Consider the following 23187-nt stretch of genomic DNA (forward strand, 5'->3'; position numbering starts at 1 on the left):
CGGGCTGCGCTCGGGGCACAGGAGCCCGGGGGACGAGTCCCGCGCGACCCCGGTTTCCGATTTCCCACGGCCCGGGGCTCTGCCGGACATTCCTAACGACCTCCTTTCGACCCCCCCAAATTAAAGAGAGAGGAAACGCGGCGCGATCGGGTCCGCGGCGGAAGCGCGGCCAAACGAATGAGTAAGTCAGGCGCGGGCACGGAACCTTGTTTACCCCACTCGGCGGCGCGCCCCTGCGGGCGCCTCGTTTGCAGGCGGCGTCGGAGACGCTGAACCCGGGAGGCAGTCGGCCACGATTGGTCGTTGATAGGGAGGAGGACGCTGGGAGACAAGCGTTGCAGTGTCAGCTCGCTGCCGCTAGATGCCGCTCCCTCCCAACAGGAGCCGAGCGCGGGTTCGTGGCCGACAGATGGCGCCTGCGCGTTCCATTCGCCTCCAAGTCGCCGAAGAGCGAACACCCCAAACAATCCCGAAGCGCCACCAAAAAAAAAAAAAAAAAAAAAAAAAAAAAAAAAAGAAAAAAAAAAGAAAAAAAAAAACCCGCCGGATCCGACCGCCACTTTCAAAACCCCCCACCGCTCTAGAACCGCGGGAGCTTCCGTCCCTGAGTAGAATTCGAGGGTGTAAAGAAGAGGAAGGGGAAAATATCTTGTACCAGCCCAGGGGTGAAGAAGCCCCCGGCCTGAGAAAGAAGGAAGGAGGAGTGGGGGAGGCGAACAGTCTCGTTGCTGCCTCTGTGTACGCTGAGGGGGGAGGTAAGTTATAAAATGGCGGAGGCGAAGCTTCTAGAAGTTTGGAGGGGCACCCGGAGGGCGCGGGGCCCACCGTGAGGTGTGTATGGTTGAAGCAGGGCGCGAGAGAAGAGTTGGGAGGGAAAGAGAATGGGCACTCTGTTGCCACTTAATTTCCCCTCTACTCCCTTTGCCCCCAGCGGGGCCAGCCATGGAGCGGGTGGCCAAGTCAAGACGGGGAGAAGCCTCCCCGTCCCCGCGTAACCCCCAACCCTTCTTTCTGTCTTCTCCCCCCAAGTGGCCACCTCAACACTACCAAGGAACTTCCAGCCCCCCTTCCTCCCTACCTCCTACTCCTAGAGTGGCTTTCTACTGCACGACTCTTCTTTTCGACTACCCTCGCTGAAGATTTTCTCTTCCTTCCCTCGCCCAACTCTCCCTCGGGGCCTCCACGGAGACCCCCCCCCCCCATGGGTGGCCCAAAATGGAGAACGCGGAGCAGCGCAAGATGGAGGCTCCGCTTCTCAGTGTTGCATTAGATTTAGGTGCCTTTTCTCCGGCAGGCTCTTAAGCCTGGGAGAGCCCAAACTGGAGGTGGGGTGGGGTGCGAGCCATAGTCGGGGGAGGAAAGCCGGGGAGGCTGTGGCTGGGGTGGGGGAGAGCGCGGTATCGTGGAGAGGGGAAGGAAGAGAGCAAAATGGTGGTGCTGGGAACCTAGGGGGGAGGGGAGAAGCGGAGGCTCAGTTGTGTATATTTGGGCCTCGGACCGAGGGAGGCGAGGGAAAATCTACTCTGATCACACCCCTCCCTCGTGCCCCCTCCCTTCTCCCTTCCCCTCTTTCCTTTCCTCCCTCCCTCCGCTCCCTCCCTCTCTTCCTCCCTTCCTAGAGAGGGAACAACATTCATGTGACGGGCCCCTCTGCTTCTCCCCCGCCCCATCATCTCCAGCGCGTGGTGGGGGAACTGCTTGGGAAAGCGATTGGCATCGATCTCTCCATCCCTTCCGAGGCCCGACTTCGGTCAGTTTTCTTCGGGCAACAATTTTATAAATAGGCTGGGGTCTGGCAGTGTTGGCCCCCGCGTGCAGACCTTGCCCCGAAGGGGGCCCTGCCTGCCTGGCATGGGAGGAGGGGGGAAGGGCGGGAGTGGAAGGCTGTTTGTTGGGGGGTTTTGGCGCCACTTTTGTTTTAGTTTTAGTGCTGCTTTTCGTTCCCACCCCCACCCGCACTGTCTTTCTCAAGGCACGAACTGAGCTGATCCTTGCCCCAGGTAGGCAGCTTCTGTTTTTTCTCTCTACACTTTTATTCTTGCTTGGGGTTGACTTTCTTTTTTCTTCTGTCGCGTACCCGGTGATCTGTGGCCGGCGATTTTAGCACGAAAAGGGTCTGATGGGCCATGGGAGAGAGAAGGTGTGGGAAACAGCATCAAGTAGTTCCGCAAAACTTTGAGCCCCGTTCCCATTTTCTTCTGGCCTACATTCGTAAACGTATTGTTGATTTCTGCCTTTTTTTTTTTCCCTCGTCGCGAGAAGGTCTTGTTTTGCCTTTAGTTTTTTATAAACCGCTGTACTTTCGACATTTAGTTTCCGCTCTCCCTTGGTGTGTATGTCATTTTATTTTTAATCCTGAACTATAATGGGTTTTATCGTGAGATTTTTCATGCTGCAGTGTTCAGCTTTAATTTTTAATATTGCATTAGTAGTTTCATCCGGTTTGTGAGACTTTCTCCTGCGTGGCCTAGAAATGTTTTATATCTTGTTGCCTACCACCCTTTCCTACCGTCTCCCTCCTTTCTCTCGGATGGTTTCTTAATTGAGGGTCATGGTGTTTGGTTAAATGGTTATTTACAGTTTACACGATATATCTATTAGAAACTTTTGATCTGTGGGATTAGGTTTAAGTAAACGAAAAGCTTGTGTTGCTTTGAAATGGTTCCTTAAAATGCGCGGGCCGCCCCCCCTCCCCTTGGTAAAGCCCCATCTTCCCCTCATACTGGAGTGTAAATTCCATACCCCTTTTCTCCCACGGACCGCCGTATTTCACGGCAGCCACACCCTGTATTTGTCTCTGTGGATTGGACTCATTATCAGCTTAATTTAGTGACTCTTAAACCACCATGATGGGACTTGCTTAAGCACGAAGCTTCTTTTCCTGTTTAGTCCTAGTGGTTAGTGTCGAAAGAGGAATAATCGAGGTTTCTTGATGAAACCTGGTGCGGTCCAACCTCTGCCTTTTTTCTGTTGTCTTTTTTCCTACTCCGGGCTGTTGGCGGTGTCAGCACCGCTGCTGGGGGCGGGGGTGGAGGGGAGAAAGAGTCGGGTTACCGAAGTGCGTCATTCCTGGCTCTAGCAGGGCCTGCTCGGGAGCTGCTGGTGTTTGTTACTGTCCTCGCAGCACTTTCCTGCCAACCTTCTCTCTCTGCGTATTGGTTAGGAGCAAGAGCAGGAGGCGGTCTTCTAATTCTATCTGTAGCCTAGCGCGTTGCGTTTCAGGGTATATGTGAACTTATTAAAAAAAAAAAAAAACCTGGGCCCTGGAAAGTGGATATACATTTCTGTTTAATGACATACAATTCAGGTAGTTTAGACTTGCTTTCATATATTTTCCAATGAACGGTGGGGTTAATTTTGAACATTTTAAAACGCTTACGTTAAAATGCCTGGTTTTCTTTTTACATTGATATCAATCTGTAATTAGGGATCAGAAGGACCAGTTAAGGCATAAGCATTCAGCGGTTTTTCAAGTGGTTGAATTGTAATTTTATGATACATTATGTTAAATAGTCTGTTTTTTTTTTTTTTTCGTTTTGAGCCGAGGTGCTACATGAATGTAAGCTAATTGCAGATATTTAAGTTCATTTTCACCACCTATTCCTATTTCTCCTTTTAGGTATAATTTTAAATATGCCTTTTGGATCTTATGGACTTTATTAAAATTCTTAAAGATGGCTATTTCTTTGTTTTTAACTGAATTCTTAAATTTGCAAGTAGTTGTTTTAGGGTGACAGTCACTGTTAAATTCTTCTTACTAGTCTTTGATACTTTAGCATCTTTGGGGTTTTTTCAGGGTACTTACCGAGCACAGTGTCTTCTTAATTCTTTTCTGAAGATAATAATTGGAAGAGAGAGTGGTGGGAGGTAGAGATGAAACAAAAGTGGCCTTGAGTTGATCGTAGCTGGATGAGTACAGGGGAGCTTATTGTACTATTATTCTCTCTACTTTTTTGTGGGTACTTGAAAATTTCCACAATTAAAAAAATTGGAAGAAAAAATTTCAAATTGGCTGGCAATTTTGATGTGATGGCATACGTTTGTATTTACCTATCAGTTATCTGCGTGGAAAACTTGGCGTTTTGCATAAGTAATTACACAATGCCTGATATACAAACTTTCAAAAAAATATTTAATTTGAACCAGTATAGAATAAGCAGTATACATACTTACAAATAAGCAGTATACATACTTACAAATCGGTTGAACTCTAAATGTTTGTAACTTAGTCTGAATGTATTCTACTTTTAGTTTCCTTTTTAATCCTTTGAAAACGGGAAAATTCCATTCTCAGATTTTGTAAATTTTGCTTGTTGTCTATTTCATTAAGTTGGGGTTACAGTGAGTCAGTATGAAAGGGATTTACTATTAATAGGAGGGGCTTTGGCAGTTGCAATAAGTGACAGTGGAAGGGATTCGGGTGCCCTAGGGCGCATTCCTGGTAGGAACATAGAGGTAGGAGTTGAATTCAGTTTCAGTATTTGGTGTTTAATGAATGGGTAGAGACTAGGATTGGAAAGGAAATGTACTTATTAGCCATTCTATCCTACTGTGAAATAACTATAGCATTCTAAGGTTATCAGAGACTGGCAGTGGGGGTGGGGTGGGTTCTTTAAAAAAAAAACTGATATGGGGGGCGCCTGGGTGGCGCAGTCGGTTAAGCGTCCGACTTAAGCCAGGTCACGATCTCGCGGTCCGTGAGTTCGAGCCCCGCGTCGGGCTCTGGGCTGATGGCTCGGAGCCTGGAACCTGTTTCCGATTCTGTGTCTCCCTCTCTCTCTGCCCCTCCCCCGTTCATGCTCTGTCTCTCTCTGTCCCAAAAATAAAATAAAAAACGTTGAAAAAAAAATTAAAAAAAAACTGATATGAAAATGAACATTTACTTATAAAGTGAGTTAAATCGCACTCCTCACTTTAAGGATTTAGTGTAGTTAAAAGTCGATATGTAAAATATTCTAATGTTTTTCTATTAAGGCCATTCTGACCATTACCCATCAACAGTAAAAGTGCATTGCAGTTAAAATCCTCAGTTTCCTTAATTAATATATTTGTGAATTGCTTCTACATTCTTTGAAGGTAAGTGCCTTATTTTCTGCAATTTTGTGTTGTTCAGTGTCAGGCTTTTTACCCCTATAAAATGTATTTTTTTTAAGATTTTATTTTTAAGTAATCTCTACATCCAACATGGGGCTTGAACCCACAACCCCAAGATCAAGAGTCACATGCTTCACCAACTGAGCCAGCCAGGTGCTCGGATGTATTTTTGAATATGTCAGAGTTCTAAAGGAAATCCAAAATAATGGATATTTAAGTTTTATGTTGGGTGAAGTGTGTTCCCTCATCATTATTAAAACAAAATTCCACCCTAGTCTAGGAAGATATTTCATAACTGTTAATATTAGTCTGTGTATTCATATGCAAGTTTTAGCTTTAAGAATGTTATGAGAAGACAGATGACATTTTTTGAATTCTTGTATGCAAATAATCTTAAGTAGATGATGAAGATTGTGGCTTCAGATTTATTGTGGAAGGCCACAGCTAAACTACTAAGCCAACAAATTACGAGTTTTGTAACTTTGAAGTGTATTTAGTAAGGATTATTAATTTTTAAAATTTTATTTATTTAAAAAAAAATAAGTAATCTCTACACCCAACATGGGGTTTGAACTCACAAGATCTAGAGTCGCATGCTCTTCTGACTGAACTAGCCAGGTGCCCAGTTAGGATATTTTTTAAAGCCCAAACACTAAAGATTTGAATGAAATTAAGTCTTGCATTTCTTTTTCATAATTTTCTTTATCGATCTTACATTATTGACTTTGGTGGTTGTCTGAGGACCTATGTATTAAAATGGGTGGGGAGAAGTGGGGAGTAGGCTCAGGCTCAAATAAATTATCTTTTGGGAATATAGCATTAGATGTGAAAATATGCCTTGGACGGTTTAGTAGTGCTTAATATTCTGCATGTTTAACTGATGCCACCCACAGTCATGTGTGGGAAGAGAGTAAACAGTGAATAGTGTATTCTTTTTGCTTTGGGCTCTATAATAGATGGAAGACTTCAGTTTTTGATGCTGCAAGTTAACTTTTAATTTAGAATTTACATTAAATGGACACCTGGACACTTGGGTGGCTCACTTGGTTAAGTGGCCAACGTGGGGCTCAGGCCATGATCTCATCATGAGTTCAAGCCCCACATAGGACTTGGCTGCTGTCAGCACAGAGCCTGCTTCAGATCCTCTATCCCCCTCTCTCTGCCCTTTCTCTGCTTGTGCACACTGTCTCTCTCAAAAATAAATAAACTTTGAGAAGAAAATTTATGTTAAATGGACACCATGATCTGTTCATTACATCCTAGCGGGATAAGATTCATATCTCTTTAATATTGTGACTTTTGTGTCTCATGTTTAAAAACAACAACCGGGTTTTATATTATTAGCACTTTGAAATTGCTATTCGTAGGTTATTCAGATATTTGAAATGACAGCTCATTGTACAATGGAGCACTATTGTATACCCATTTTGGAAATTGGGGGAGCTTAGCAAAGAAAAGGGATAGTCCCAGTTAGCTATGGGTATCAGTATATCCTGAAATGTGATTAATCATTGGAGAATAAAGAAACTTTAAAGATACAGGCAAATTTAAAAGTTCTTTACATTTTCCTTTTGTAGTTTTCTACATCTGATACATGCATTGAACTTTTAAGTTGTGGCTCAGTACTGTCCCTGTATAATAATTCTCTGTGTCTCTGGCTATCATGAGCAGTGGTTATTGCATGTTTCTGTTTGGTAAAGATAATGTGAGAAAAAATTGTCAGATTTTTTTTTTTAACATATCCTGGGTTGCCTGCTTTGCATTTAATTGAACCAAATTTTATGTTCCTTCTGTGTAAGTGGTGTTGCTTGTGGAGTCTTAATTTTTGAATATGTGCATTAAAAAAACCCTACATCTCTAGCAGCTGTGGTGATCTGCTACCTGAACTGTGTTCTTAATGTATGCTTGCTATAGTTCCATCTTTGATACTAACCAGAAGAAAACAAGAAGTCTTTACATATAGTTAGTCAAGAGGTTATTGAACTTGTTTTACACTCCTCATTCCTCCAAAGGAAGGGAGGGTGAGTAATGTCAGTGCTCTGTTCTTTTTTATTATTTGATTGGAAAATGCATTACTAGGATTGATGAGACCAACAAGAGATATCTGTAAGTTCTGAATAATCTAATGTAAACTCAAAGTAAAACTCTTTTATAATGTCAGAATGTTAGAGGGGGAAGAAGTAAGTCTTGTTTACACTAAAATTTTGCATGCACAACATTTGTTGTAATTGGGTTTGACCTCTAACTTGTTGAATCTTGAGATATTCTAAGAAAGAAACTTAATTTAGTGTACTTTTAAGTTCCTTTTGAATGCCAATAACTGTTTTAACATTTATTGTTTTATCTTCTCAGCTGCCTTGCATGATAGGTGGTTATTATCATTTTACAGATGGGAAAATTGAGGCTCTCAAAGAATAAATGACTTGTCACATAATAATTGACAGCCTGAATTTACACCCAAAGTAATTTGGCCTCAAAACCTTTGTGTGTGTATTTTTTTTAAGTTCAGTAGTTTCCCTTAACTGGTTTAGGTCTTGGGTTATTTATCACCAGAAAGCATGCCTCATTTTAATATTACAAAATGAAGATTTTTTTTCACATACAGTGCAAGGGAAATACAGATTTTTACACAGGGTTAGATGAGTTGTTGCCCGATGAAACGTCTAAATTGTGTTTTACGCTAAGAGATAGTTGAAAGAAATCTGAGCCTTGGTTTTGTTTGTGTGTGCTCATTATACAAAAGTTAATGTGATAACATGTTGAGTTATAGTTTTGACTTTTTGGGGGTAGGGGTCATACTATGGTAGATAGAATGGTTTCACTGAAAAATTTTTCCCTTATGTCATTTATGTTCTATACAGAATGGAAGCTGAGTGTGTCTGAGAATAGTTCCCCAGTCATTCAGCTTGTTTATTGAGTGGTTTAGATTTGAAATAAAAATTTATGCAACTTTTGTAGTTCACTGCTCTGATTGATTCTGTAAGGGGATTTTGTTGTTATTTAATGGTACCTTAAAAATACTCTTTCCTCCTGAGTGTTAATATCTTCTCTGCTTCTAATTTCTAGTTCATCTTTTCACTTTATTAAATTTTCTTGTTCTAATTTGTATCAGGTAATAGTTAATATTGGTGACCTGGATTATTAGTAGGTTCATTAGTCTCAGCTTCCTTTGCTTTTTCCTTCTTGCTTTTCATAAACTACAACTAGAACTTTTCTTATCCGAAGGACTGCTAGATGTTGGATATCTGGCCTAAGATAAATTAGTGGAGATGAGGTAAAACAATGTATAATGTTTTTCATAGCCATGAGTGCAATTTATATGTTTTATGTTAATTATTCCCTTATTTTGTGGGAGTGATGCAGTCTTCTGTCCAGATTTCTTTGTTCAATATTGAGTCTTTTCATCCATATTTTCCCCTTTTGTACTCCAAGAATACCAAGACCCTGGTGTTCTACAACGGAATTATGCCCCAAGACATCCATTGTACACAATGAATTAGTTTCTCTCCTGTGTATCTAGGAAGATACTAGTTTTGTACCATTCTTGGGAGAATTCAGGAAATTGTCACTCACATTATTTTCTGAGTTCTGTGGTTAACCTTGTGGAACCCTGGATGAGAAGGGCTGCTAGAATATTAAGGGACTTGGTTTGGTGCTAAGCAGTTTTACTTTTCACAGTTAACTTTCCTGTCAGTAACCCTAATATAGCTCTACTAAACTTTTGTATGATAAAATGTGAATGTAATTGATAATATTGTCATCTCTGTGGCATAAGTTGAATAAATTGGTTAGTGTTGATTTCAAGCAGTTAGTGCTACTTAGTTGTTTCAAAGAATTGAATGTGGGAAGTTGAATAATTTTATTTGTAAAAAGGAATATTGTAGGAGCACTGTTCATTATACAAGTCAAAACTTAAAGTTTTTTTTTTAATGTTTGTTTACTTTTGAGAGAGGGGGAGAGAGAGAGAGAGAGACGTGAGCAGGGGAGGGGCAGAGAGAGAGGGAGACACAGAATCTGAAGCAGGCTCCAGGCTCTGAGCTGTCAGCACAGACCCCGATGCAGGGCTCAAACCCACCAGACGTGAGATAATGATCTGAGCCAAAGTCGGACACTTAACCCACTGAGCCACCCAGGCGTGGCAGTGCCCCTCAAAACTTGTTTTTTAAGTTTATTTATTTTGAGAGAGAGAGAGCGTGTGCATGTGAGAGCGAGGGAAAGGGGGAGAGAGGGAGAGAGAGAATCCCAAGCAGGTTCCGCGCTGTCAACGCAGAGCTCGACGCGGGGCTCTATGTCACAAACTGTGAGACTATGACCTGAGCCGAAATCAAGAGTCAGACGCTTAACCAACTGGGCCATCCAGGCGCCCCTCAATTCAAAACTTCTTATAAAGTATTTGATGGTGACTAACATAAGGAATAGTTAACACTAACTGAATTCTTAACTCTGTGTCAGACACTGTTACAAATGCTTTACATTGCATTACCTCTCTTAATCTTCATAACCCTGTTGCCCATTATCCTATAATTTATTGCTCAAATCAGGATACTTTTTTAAAAAGTTTATTATTTTGAGAGAGAGAATGCAAGTGGGGAAGGGGCAGAGAGAGAGGGGGAGAGAATCCCAAGCATGCTCTGCGCTGTGAGTGCTGAGCCTGAGGCAGGGCTCAAACCCACAAACCAGGAGATCATGACCTGAGCTGAAATCAAGAGTCAGACACCTAACTTGATTGAGCCACCCCGGCATACTTAGGAGAATGAAAGGGGACTCTAACTAGATGGCATTCTGGGATAATAGTATAAATGGGAACTGTCCCAGAGAAGCTAGGATATATGACATCCCTAATGAATACCCCATTTTTCAAGAGGAAACCTTGCCTAATTAGTAAGTGGTAGGAAGGGATTCACAGCCTCTACAATTTATTTGGGCATGAAAGTGATTTAATTACTTTAAACGGCCATATTCTGAGAGTTTGTTATTTTTACTTGGAGGAATTTCTGTTGGTGTGGGGTTGACAGTAAAAGACGAGAGACAGTGTTTTTTGTTTTTTTTTTTTCAACGTTTATTTATTTTTGGGACAGAGAGAGAGACAGAGCATGAACGGGCAAGGGGCAGAGAGAGAGGGAGACACAGAATCGGAAACAGGCTCCAGGCTCTGAGACATCAGCCCAGAGCCCGACGCGGGGCTCGAACTCACGGACCGCGAGATCGTGACCTGGCTGAAGTCGGACGCTTTACCGACTGCGCCACCCAGGCGCCCCGAGACAGTGTTTTTAAAATTCTACCCAGGAGAATTTCCAGTTGGCTTTTTTCAAGTGACTATTGGACTTTTGAGTCACTGTTAAAAAAAAAAAAATAGCTTCTGAGGTCCACTGAAATAAAAGGAAAAAACCAAGATAACTACTTTTACTGTTTGAAATCTGTAAACAGATTTTCTTACATTTTATTCAGACTTCCTTTACTGTTTTCTAGGGAGGAAATGTTAATTGTATGCTTTTTCATGGAGGTTTTTATGTGGGAAATCTCTTCCTAGAAGAAAAGTGAGAGAGAAATAATTTTGTGACTAGGGAGAAGTGGTGTTAGAAAAGAAAGAAAAACTTACAGGTTAGACACTTATTTGAAGTTAAATTGATTCTGTAACATAATTTGAGAGTTGTCTTGTAGAGTTTGAAGTGTCATTTCATAAAATTAATAGTTCTCTTTTATTTTGATGACTTTTGTACTTGCCTTATATTCCTGCCTGTTTATATTTGTGGTACATCCCCCCCCCCCAAAAAAATGATTACTGTAGGTGAATTCAAACATTTGGAGAAATGAATTCAGCGTAATTGCAGATTATACTCTATTGCAAACGAAAATTCCCTCCCCACCCTTTTTAGTGGGGGTGAGTGGCAGAGAGCTGATCTTAAGAGGACTTTAAGTTTTTTCATATTTGGCTATTTTGATATTTTGTTGAGGAATTTGTGTGTTTTTTATCCCCTGGCTAGTTTACTTTTGGAGGTTTTGTTGGTGTCAATATCTTATAAACAACTGCATGGTTAGTAAGTAGGTTTGTTTAGTTTTGTATATCTTTTCTTTAATTCATTAAAAGCTATCATGAAATTGGAAGTGGGGGGATCGCCTGGGTGGCTCAGATGGTTGAGGATCTGACTCTTCATTTTGGCTCAGGTCATGATCCCAGCATCATAGGATTGAGGAGCTCTGCATCCAGCTCTGTGCTGAATGTGGAGCCTGCTTAAGATTCTCTGTCCCTCTCCCTCCCTCCCTCCCTCCGTGTGTCTCTCTCCCTCTCTCTCCCTCTCCCCCCTCCACCCCTCTCCCCCTCTCCACCCCTCTCCCCCCTCCCCTTCTTCCCCCCCTGATGCTCTTTCTGAAAAAACAACAACAACAACAACAACAAAACAAACCACTATGTACTGGGATTACTATATATAAAAGAATATTATTAGGCTAAAGCCAATAGTCATCAATGCAGGTTTTATTTTTTTTTGATACAGTGCTCTTAATTTGAGATAGTGACAAGTATTTTTTTTAAGACTTTATTTTTAAGTAATCTCTGCACCTAAAGTGGTATTCAAACTCCCAACTCCAAGATCAAGAGTTGCTTGCTCTACCAGCTGAGCCAGCCAGGCACCCCTGGTGACAAGTATTTTTAAGGACTACTTTGAAAAGTTTTGGGAGAAAAAACAATTGACTTTAAAAAAAAAACTTTTTTAAATGTTTATTTCTTTTTGAAAGAGAGAGAGACAGAGAGTGACTGGGGGAGAAGCAGAGAGAGAGAGAGACACACACACAGGACCCAAAGCAGGTTCCAGGCTCTGAGCTGTCATCACAGAGCCTGATGCGGGACTTGAACTCACAAACCGTGAGATCACTACCTGAGCCGAAGCCAGACGCTCAACCTACTGAGCCACTCAGGCACCCCAACAATTGAGGACTTGTAAGTGTAGCCTTAGAATGCTTCAGTTTTTGGTGGTGGTTAATAAACTAAATTAGGGGCACCTGGATGGCTCAGTCGGTTGGGCATCCTACTTTGGCCTAGGTCATGATCTTGCAATTTGTGAGTAGAGCCCCATGTTAGGCTCTGTGCTGACAGCTCGGAGCCTGGAGCCTGCTTCAGATTCTGTGTCTCCCTCTCTCTCTGCTCCTCCCCTGCTCATGCTGTCTGTCTCTCAAAAATAAATAAATGTTCAAAAAAATAAAAAAAAAAAACTAAAAGAGACCACGATCATCTCCTATAACTAGTTACTGTTATCCAAAAGTTGAGACCTAAATGATGTTATGGTGTTGTGTAAAAGCAAAAGAGGCAATCAGTAGTCACTGTTATATGGCATTCTTTTGTGTCTTTATTTCATGTTGTAAATGCTTGCTTTTAAATAGGAATTTTGGGGTGCCTGACTGGCTCAGTTGGAAGAGCATGTGACTCTTCCAGGGTCTTTCAGGGTCGTGTGTTTGAGTCCCATTTTGGGTGTAGAGATTACTTAAACTTAAAAAAAGGGATTTAAAGTTATGCATGTTTGTGTTTATCTTTTTTTTAATTTTTTTTTAACGTTTATTTATTTTTGAGACAGAGAGAGACAGAGCATGAACGGGGGAGGGTCAGAGAGAGGGAGACACAGAATCTGAAACAGGCTCCAGGCTCTGAGCTGTCAGCCCAGAGCCTGACGTGGGGCTCGAACTCACGGACCGCGAGATCGTGACCTGAGCCGAAGTCGGCCGCTTAACCGACTGAGCCACCCAGGCGCCCCTGTGTTTAACTTTTTGACTTTGAATTCTTTGTTAGAATGTTAGCTTGAAATGTCTTCATAGCACTATATGATACTCATTAAATTCATTCTCTGAATATGATATACATGATGATTTAGGTTTGGTGTATTTGAAGTATTTCCATTACAGGATTGGGATGTATGATACCCTCTTTTCTTGCATTTCTAATCATTTTCCCTTTTTCAAAAGCAAGGAGAATTTTTCTACACTCACCAGTGTGTCTACTGCCTTGTACCTAATTTGCAAACTTTGTGGCAACTAGAATATTATTACAAAGAACATGTTTAATATCCTCTTCCTAAAAAATGCCTTTTTTTGTGGTTTAAAGAAATCGTATTAAAGATAGGAACATGAACCTTTGAGAATTTCCCTTTTACACTAAAGAAGTAACGAAAATGTAGGGAATATTAGCAAAGCCGTAATATTTTTCCTTTGGGATATATCCCTCCCTGTTTCCACTACTCATTCAGGCCAAAAGGCATTCCTCAGACTTTATTCCTGGCAGGAGAATTGAGGAAGTGGTGGTAGCCATGGTTGGCAGGGAAGCAGAAGCATGAAGGTATGTTTTTGAAAAGCAAATTTGTCAATGATAAATGGATTTTTCCAGCTCTGTGTATATGTACTTTTTTGAGTTTTGATTAAATATCAATGCATAAAGTGCTACTATTCATTGAGGAATATTCAGTAGTTGCATTCATATTACGGTGTTCTAAATATACTTGAAAAATTTCAGAGGGATTATTTGGACAATATGGCATTATATTAGAAAAGATTCTTTAGTAGGAAATTAGTTCCTAAACTTTTGAAGTTAGATTGAAACAGGTATCTAGGTTGCTGCAGAAAAATAGCAAATCTAACATGAGAGCTAATTATATGTGTGTGTATAAATATATAGTGTTTAAATGTACAATATTGGTGAATATTCATCTCTTATAAGTAGATTGTTAAATTTTTCATTATCTCTTATAAGTAGATTGTTAATTTCTTCTGACTACGAATTGTGTTTTTATCTAATTTTGAATCCTTGTGTCATGTACTATATGTTATACAGATTCTCAAGTGAAGATTGAATTAAACCTTAGGTTTTCTAGAAATTTAACCCTGCATTATAATTACATTATTAATATTCACATTAAAGGGCTGTATGTTGGAAGAGAAGTAGTTAATTTCCTCTAGTTGGCTTTGCCTTAATGAGAAATCTTAAGTTTGTATAGGATATCATTACCACATCTACTACGTGGCAAGTTGTACATTCCCTAACATTGACTTTTTTTATTTCTTTCAACATCCTGTGAGGCAGTTGGTGGTATTTTCATTTACTGAGGTTCCAGAATGGTTAAGTGACTTGCCTAAGTTCACTCAGCTAGTAAGTGGCAGAGCCTACTTTTGAATACAGTTCTTTCTGCCTGATTCCAGGGTACAGTACTTCTTTACATGGTGATACACTGCCTCCCAGTGGGCTGATTTATAGATTTCATAGTGATAATTTTTTTGGGGGAAAGAGAATAAAAGGAGACAATAATTGGGGTGCCTGGCTGGCCCAATTGGTAGAGCATGCAACTCTTCATCCTTGAGGTCATGAGTTCAAGCCCCACGTTGGGCATGGAGCCTACTTAAAATAAATAATTTTTTTTTTTAAAGAGACAGTAATCCTGAATTGTTGAGACTGAGGAGGAAGTTAAATTTCTCAAAGTAGCTAGGGAACTTTTGGAAATAAAGTAGGAGCAAGGCTTTTTTTTTCTGCTTTGAGAATTAAAAATGCATGAATTTTTTTTTTTAATTTATTTATTTTTTTTTCAACATTTATTTATTTTTGGGACAGAGAGAGACAGAGCATGAACGGGGGAGGGGCAGAGAGAGAGGGAGACACAGAATCAGAAACAGGCTCCAGGCTCTGAGCCATCAGCCCAGAGCCCGACGCGGGGCTCGAACTCACGGACCGCGAGATCGTGACCTGGCTGAAGTCGGACGCTTAACCGACTGCGCCACCCAGGCGCCCCAAAAATGCATGAATTTTTTTTAAATTCCAGTATAATTAACAGTGTTCTATTAGTTTCAGGTGTATAATATATCGACTCAACAATCTATACATTACCCGGTGCCCATCACAATAAGTGTACTCTTTTTTTTTTTTTTAACGTTTATTCATTTTTGAGAGAGAGAGGTTGACAGAGTGTGAGCAGGGGAAGGGTAGGGAGAGGAGGAGACGCAGAATCTGAAGCAGGCTCCAGGCTCCAGGCTCCGAGCTGTCAGCACAGAGCCTGACATGGACCTCGACCTCACGAACCGTGAGATTATGACCTGAGCCGAAGTCCGATGCTTAGCCGACTGAGCCACCCAGGTGCCCCACAATAAGTGTACTCTTAATCCCCTTCACCTATTTCACCCATCCCCCTATCAACCTCCCCTCTGGTAACCATCTGTTCTCTATATTTAAGAGTCTATTTTTTAAAACTTTTATTTTTGAGGGGCGCCTGGGTGGCTCAGTCGGTTAAGCGTCCGACTTCGGCTCAGGTCATGATCTCACGGTCTGTGAGTTAGAGCCCCACATCGGGCTCTGTGCTGACAGCTCAGAGCCTGGGGCCCGTTTCAGATTCTGTGTCTTCCTCTCTCTCTGACCCTCCCCTGCTCATGCTCTGTCTCTCTCTGTCTCAAAAATAAATAAACGTTAAAAAAAATTAAAAAAAAAAAAAAATAAAACTTTTATTTTTGAGAAAGTGAGAACATGAGTGAGGGAGGGTAGAGAGAGGGAGAGAGAATCCCAAGCAGGCTCTGGGATGTCAGTGCAGAGCCCAAAGAGGGGTTCAGTCTCACAAACTGTGAGATCATGACTTGAGCTGAAATCAGGAGTTGGACGCTTAATGGACTGAGCCAGCTAGGTGCCCCTAAGAGTCTGGTTTTTTTCGTTTGTCTGTCTCTTTTTTTCTTTGTTTTGTTTCTGAAATTTCATGTATGAGTGAAATCATGGTATTTGTCTTTTCTGACTGACTTCACTTAGCATTATATTCTCTAGATCCATGTTGTTGCAAATGGCAAGATTTCATTCTTTATGATTAGTATTTCATTGTGTGTGTGTACACACCACGTCTTTTTTTTTAAGAATTTACTTAATATTTAAAGTAATCTCTACACCCAGTGTGGGGTTCAAACTTAACCCTGAGATGAAGAATCGCATGCTCCACTGATTGAGCCAGCCAGGTGCCCCTCTATCACATCTTTATCCGTTCATCTATTGATGGACACTTGGGTGCTTCCATATGTTGGCTATTTTAAATAAGACTGCAATAAACATAGGGGTGCATATTCCAATTAGTGTTTTTTTAAATGTTTATTTTTGAAAGAGAGAGGGTTTTTTTTTAATGTTTCTTTTTGAGAGAGAGAGAGAGAGAGAGAGAGCGAGCATGTGTGCACATGCACAAGTGCGGGAGGGGCAGAGAGAGACAGGGACAGAGGATCCAGAGCAGACTCCATGCTTGACAGCAGCAAGCCCAATGTGGGGTTCAAACTCAGGAGCTGCGAGATATGACCTGAGCCGAAGTTGGATGGATGCTCAACTGACTGAGCCACCCAGCCACCCCTCTGATTAGTTTTTTTGTAATCTTTGGGTAAATACCCAGTAGTAGAATTATTGGATCATATGGCAATTCTATTCATTTTTTGAGGAACCTCTATACTATTTTCCACAGTGGCTGCACCAGTTTGCATTCCTACCACCAATGATCAAGGATGCCTTTTTCTCTACATCCTTGCTAACACTTGCTGTTTCTTGTGTTTTTTAAACTAAACTCTACTCCTGATGTGGGGCTTGAACTCATGACCCCTAAAATCAAGAGTTACCTGCTCTACCGACTGAGCCAGCCAGGCACGCTGTTTCTTGTATTTTTGATTTTGGAGAAAGGCTTATTTTCTACCAGTAGTTGATAGAGGATAAATCATTCTTAGTCTGAAGTTACATGTGATGTTTCATATTTTATAATAAGTGTTGAATAGCACCTAGAAGAGCGTTGGATGGGGGGAAGATGATAAAGTTTATTATATTGTATTTGTTTTAATCCTCAGTAAAATGACATCTGAATTAATTTTAAGAAATTAAACTTGCTATAAACTATGAAATAAAATGTTGTCTAAAGCATTGTTGGCACATATCTTACTGCTACTGTTCCTACTAAAGGACAATAATACTAATAGGAAAAATCTGTTCAGGTAAATTGGTTTAAGTCCAGGCAACATTATAATGCCACTTTGTGGTAGTGTGTGTGTGTGTGTGTGTGTGTGTGTGTGTGTGTGTGTGTGGTGTTTTTTTTTTTTTTCTTCTTCATTTTTTCCTGTCTCCATTTTCTGCTGCTTTTCCACTTCTGGTGTCTTTATGATTTCTAAAATTCAGCATGGGAAGTGAAAACATTTTGATGATTTAAAAAAAAATTTTATACTATTACTAATACTAACACTACATAACCAAATGCTGCGCACTGAGATAGAAATGATATCAGAAAGTAACCCATTTAATTCTCCCAACAACCCTGTGAAGTAGGTACTATTATTATTTCCTGTTTACAGTTGAGGAAACAGAGGTGCAGAGCAAAAATGTAAACTGCCCAAGGGCACTTACCTAGGAAGTGGTGGAGCTTTGATGTGAACCCAGGCAGTCGGGCTATAGAGTCCATGTTCTTAAGCACCATACTGCTGATTGGTTGACAGTAATGTGAAAGGTTTCCTCATCTTGGCTGCGATTTATTTATTTATTTATTTATTTATTTATTTATTTGGAGATGGAGATAGCACAAGTAGGGGAGGGGCAAAGAGAGAGAGAGAGAATCCCAAGCAGGCTCCGTGCCTCTAGTGTAGAGCCTGACACGGGGCTTGAACTCATGAAACTGGTGAGATCATAACCTGAGCCAAAATCAAGAGTGAGAAGCTTAACTGACTGAGCCACCCAGGCATCCCTTGGCTGTGTATTATTTTAAGTCATTTCTTTAGTTGTAGAGTGTTTCTTCATCCTCATAGGAATTTTAGGTGTCCACAGAGGATTGGACAAATTTCTGATTCTCAGGTTTCCCAGCTGTAAAAGAAGTAATGCTATCTGATTTATGTTATTATGGGGATTATATAACAGTACTTTTTCTGAGTGTTTCTGTGTGCCTGACAATATGCTGAGGGTTTTGCTGGTATGTAATAATTTCATTTATTGAGTACATTCCATGGGTCAGATATTTGATGTAATATACTACCTTTACTTATATGGTGTAGGGGATGTTATATACCCAGTTTACAGATTGGAAAACTGAGGCCTAAAGAAATTAAGTAATTTGCCCAAATAATTTGGTTCTTACCTCAAGGCCTTTGTATTTGCTGGTCCCTTTGCCTGGCTTGGTTCATTTCATCAGGACACATTTTGCTCAAGTAATTAGCCTTTCGGTGTAGCATTCCTTGGTCATGTTCTGTAAAGTAATATTCTTTGCCCCCAGCATTCACTTTCCTCCTTACTCTGCTTTCTTTCTCTGTGTGGCTCTTTTCACCATCAAACACAACTTTACATGATTTGTCCCTTTTCTGCCTTCACTCCAGCACTTAGAACAGTGCTTGGGACATAGTAGGTTGTATAAATATTTGAGTGGATGCATTATGTGGTATCGTGAGATTATAGACTGCATTTGTGAGCTGATCCTAAATTAAACTGATTTAATCTTAATGGGCCAAGATGCCCATTCCCTGGAGTAAAGAAGTGCTGTGGCATGTGCTTGGGCCTGTTCTGGGGTGGGAGTAGGGAGATAGCAGAGTCTTTAGTAGTTTTAGAAACCTTTCTCATGAATTGCCTTCAATTCCAGGAGGAGTATGTGCACTCAGCTCAGTTTCTAGGTTCTGTGAAGCCTTTTATCTCTTAGTAGAGGTCTGCCTTCCAGCTTCTTCTTACGGTCTTAACTTTCAATCCCTCATTTTGCCTAAAGATTTGTTCATTGAGCTTTTATAGTGCATTTGTAATGAATGCAGTATGGAGCTAGATATGAAGTAAGGAGTTGGCTTCAGAGAGGAGGATTCCTAGCTTTGCCACTTACAATTTAGTAGGAGATAACATACAGACACACATATGTACATATGAGTGTATGTTTAAAAAACCGCCATGTATTGAAACTTTCAATAATGATATTTTAGTTAATATTTTGATAGCACATAAGTCATTATTTTATGATGTTCTGGAATGCATACCTCTTTCTTTGTTTCTACTTCTTGAAAAATTTCTTGCAATAATTTATGTAGTTGGAACACAGTAGTGATAATATTGTACTGTGCTCTTGCATTTAAATGGTAGCTGATTTTGGAGAGAAAGAGATGAATTATATTTTAGATACTTCAACCTTAAGCTGATATTATGCAACTGGAGTTCAGTAGATAGAAGAACAGGAAATATATGTTAGGGATTCCTATGCATAGAGTACATTGGCTTTTAGAGGGGAGAACTTATAAACAGGAGCAGAGGGTCAGGGGTGAAAATTTCATTGTTAATTGGACAGGAGCAAGAAGTAGGACCATTGATACAGAGTGGTCAGGGAGATAGGAGAAAATCTAGGAAAATGTAGAATAAAATCCGTAAATATCTGAAATTTGAAAAGAATCCATTTCTCATCTGGGAGATGCTTTTAAATTGTATACAGTATAAAAACTTGTTCCAATTGTGTCAAGTTGAAATTCTCTTTAAAGCTGATATAATCAATGGTTATCCTCATGTAGATTGTTTTCTTTGTGGCATCTCTTGGGAGTTGGGTTCTTCTTGTACACTGGGTCCCAGGTTACCAAGAATAGCACTAAGCTGTGAAGTGGTCTGGGACAAGAAGGGAGGGCATACCTGGCTTATTTCTTTCTAAAAATTCAGTGGAATTATTTTGTCTTTTTAAAAAATGTTTATTTTTGAGAGAGTGAGAGTGGGGGAGGGGTAGAGAGAGAGAATCTCAAAGCAGGCTCTGCACTGTCAGCACAGAGCCCGACATGGGGCTTGATCTCATGAACCGTGAGATCATGACCTGAGCTGAAATTAAGAGCCCGATGTTCAACCGACTAAGACACCTGAGCACCTCTTGGAATTATTTTGTATGAAACATTTATGTTAGTGTGGATAATCAAAGAATTGATTGTTCTTGTATGTGAGCTATGATAGTTACGATTGGATATGTTGGAGTCGATTTTTTAAAAAATTTTAAATGTTTATTATTGAGAGACAGAGACAGCATGAGCATGGGAGGGGCAGAGAGACAGGGAGACACAGAATCCCATGGAGGCTCCAGGCTCTGAGCCGTCACCACAGAGCCCGACGCGGGGCTCGAACTCACCACGAGATCATGACCTGAGCCAAAGTCAGACACTCAACCGACTGAGCCACCCAGGCACCACTGTTAGAGTCTACTTTGAAAAGGAAAGCCTTTTTTTCTTTGTTCCCTCTGTGCTTCTATGTGAAATAAAGTTTGTAGATAATCACTTCAGTTTTCTTCAAGTTTTTGGAAAAGCTATTTTGGGTAGAAATAACGCCAGGCTGAGTATCTTGTAGAATCTTCTCACTTTTCTGCTTCTTGGGATAACATTTCAAAGAAAAATTATTGATCTGAAAAACTACCCAAATTCTAATACTTATTACTTCATTCCAAAAATACTTTTTCTTGGTGAACTTATATTTTACCATTTTAAGTGTACAGTTCAGTGGCGTTAAGTACATTCACATTGTTGTGCAGGTATTACCACCACCCATCGCCAGTGTTATTTCATCACCCCATAATGAAACTCTGTACCCATGAAACAACTGCCTCAGACAGTCCCTGATAAACCAGTGCTCTCCTTTGTGTCTATGGATTTGACTATTCTAGGTACCTCATCTAAAGGGAAACGGAATATATGTCCTTTTGTGACTGACTTCTTTCACTTGTCATAATGTTTTCAAGCTTCCATCTATTTTGTAGGATGTGCCAGAATTTCCTTCCCAATTGAAGGTGAATAATATTCCATTGTGTATATATAACATTTTGTTGATTCATCCATGATGGACATTTGGGTTGCTTCCACCTTTTGACTATTGGGAATAATGCTCCTGTGAATATGGGTGTACAGATATCTGTTTGAATCCTTACTTTCAGTTCCTTGGTTTATATACCCAGAAGTACAATTGCTCCACAAATATTTGAGTGTCTAGTATGTGGCAGGCACTGTGCTAAGCACTGGAGATAAAGCAGTGACCCTGGTCCCTGCCCTCAAAGAATTTAGTCTACTGTTGGTAAAAGATATTAAATCAGCGGTTAAAATTAAGTATTTAAGTGTTACAAAAGGACAAGTACAGAGTGCCATGTGTATGTTTTATATGGTTGTAGTAACGTATATATTATTAGTGAGAAGAATACATAATATCAAATGCTTTTCCATATTCCAGTATAATCCCTGCAGCACCCCGCTCCCCCACTCCCCCACCTACCACCACCTGGGAAACTTCATTTTTTCAAGTGTAAAAACTTAATGCCTGGGGGCGCCTAGGTGGCTTAGTCTGTTAAGCATCCATCCGACTTTTGCTCAGGTCATGATCTCATCGTTTGTGAGTTCGAGGCCCATGTTGGGCTCTCTGCTGTTAGCGCAGAGCCCACTTTGGATCCTCTGTTTCCCTCTGTCTCTGCCCCTTGTGCGCATGCTTTCTCTTTAAAAAAATAAATAAACATTAAAAAAAAAGTTAATGCCTGGAGTTTTTTACTATGATGTGAAGTAGGGCTGTTGTGATATTGTGATTTATAAGAAGTGTGTGTATGTATGTTTGGTCTTTGACCCCATTCCTGGCACAAAGCTCCTGAAATCCTTGGAATTTCCTAAGTGTTGAGAAAGAGTAACGTGTTTTTCATTATGTTCATGAGGTTACTTTTGGAAAGCACTTGGGGATGGGACTAGTTGGTTGCCAGTGGTGCCAACCTTGTGTTTTGACGTCTGGAACCTTCAGCTCCGCCCCCCCCCCCACGCCTCCCACCTCCCGCCTCCCACCTCCACGGAGTGGGGAAAGGGGCTGGAGATGGAATCCAGTCACCAGCTGGCCAATGATTTAATCAGTCTCCTGCCTCTGTAATGAGGCCTTCATAAAAACCCAAAAGGACAAGGCTCCAAGAGCTTTCAGGCTCGTGAATATATGGAATTTCAGGGAATGGTGAGCTCTGAGTGGGCAGGGAAATATGTCCTTTCTCTGTACCTTCTTTTATGTGTCTCTTCATCTAGCAGTTCCTGGGAATTATATCCTTTTATAATAAACCGGTGATCTAGTAAGTACAGGATCTCTCTGAGTTCTGTGAGCTCCTCTAGCAAATTAACCGAACCCAGGGAGAAGGTCTTAGGAGCCTCTGATTTATAGCCAGTTAGTTAGCAGTACCGGTAACAACCTGGACTTGGAGCTGTCCTCTGAAGTCTAAGGATGTGGTCATGGGAATGCCCAGTCTTCTGTAGCCCATTGTCAGAAGCACAGGTAACCTGGGTTTGCAACTGGGAGCAGAAGATGCTAGTGGGGCGGTGGGGGGGGGGAGGCAGTCCTGTAGGACCGAATCCTGAACCTGTGGAATTTGATGCTATCTTGCAGTAGATTAGTGTCAGAATTGAGTTGCATTGTATGACACCCAACTGGTGTCTGGAGAATTACTGGGTGCTCTGTGAGAAGAAAAACACATTGGAATTGGGTCTCAGAACCAACTTATGTATACATACTTTTGTCTTTTTTATGTTTATTTTTTATTTATTTTATTTTTTTAATGTTTATTTACTTTTTGAGATAGACAGAAGCACGAGTGGGGGAGGGGCAGAGAGAGAGAGGGAGACACAATCTGAAACAGGCTCCAGGCTCCGAGCCATCAACACAGAGCCTGACAGGGGGCTCGAACTCATGGACCACGAGATCATGACCTGAGCTGAAGTTGGATGCTTAACTGACTGAGCCACCCAGGCACCCCTATTTTTTATTTTTATTTTTTTAATTTACATGTTTATTTTGAGAGAGAGAAGGGGAGGGGCAGAGAGGTGAAAGAGAATCCCAAGCAGGTTCCACACTGTCAGCACAGAGTCTTGATTCCATGAACCCTGAGATCATGACCTGAGCCAAAACCAAGAGTTGGACACTTAACCGACTGAGCCACCCAGGTGCCCCATTTTCGTCTTTTTTTTTTTTTAATTTTTAATGTTTATTTTTTAGAGAGAGAGAGAGAGCGTGTGCAAGCAGGGAAGAGTCAGAGAGAGAGATGGAGACACAGAATCTGAAGCAGGCTCCAGGCTCTGAGCTGTCAGCACAGAGCCTGACGTGGGCCTTGACCTCACGAACCGTGAGATCTTGAC

General features: G+C 41.1%; 1 protein-coding gene across 4 annotated transcripts in view; it reads left to right on the forward strand.

Moving 5' to 3' along the window:
• The first annotated feature begins 445 nt into the window (after nucleotides 1–445).
• Nucleotides 446–23187, forward strand: part of STAG2 (stromal antigen 2) — a 139551-nt gene continuing 116809 nt past the window's right edge. The window contains exon 1 of one of the 4 annotated variants that reach the window (XM_047081917.1): nucleotides 446–755. The gene's annotated coding sequence lies outside the window, so the exon portion shown is untranslated. Of the gene's footprint in view, nucleotides 756–1482; nucleotides 1751–23187 lie in introns of those variants that run through there. The other 3 variants (XM_047081922.1, XM_047081921.1, XM_047081919.1) reach the window with 3 other exon arrangements.

Source organism: Lynx rufus, unplaced genomic scaffold (genome assembly GCF_022079265.1).
Source record: "Lynx rufus isolate CCGP_SWC_20201006 ecotype Redwood Valley unplaced genomic scaffold, mLynRuf1.p SCAF_19, whole genome shotgun sequence".
Taxonomy (NCBI): Eukaryota; Metazoa; Chordata; class Mammalia; order Carnivora; family Felidae; genus Lynx; species Lynx rufus.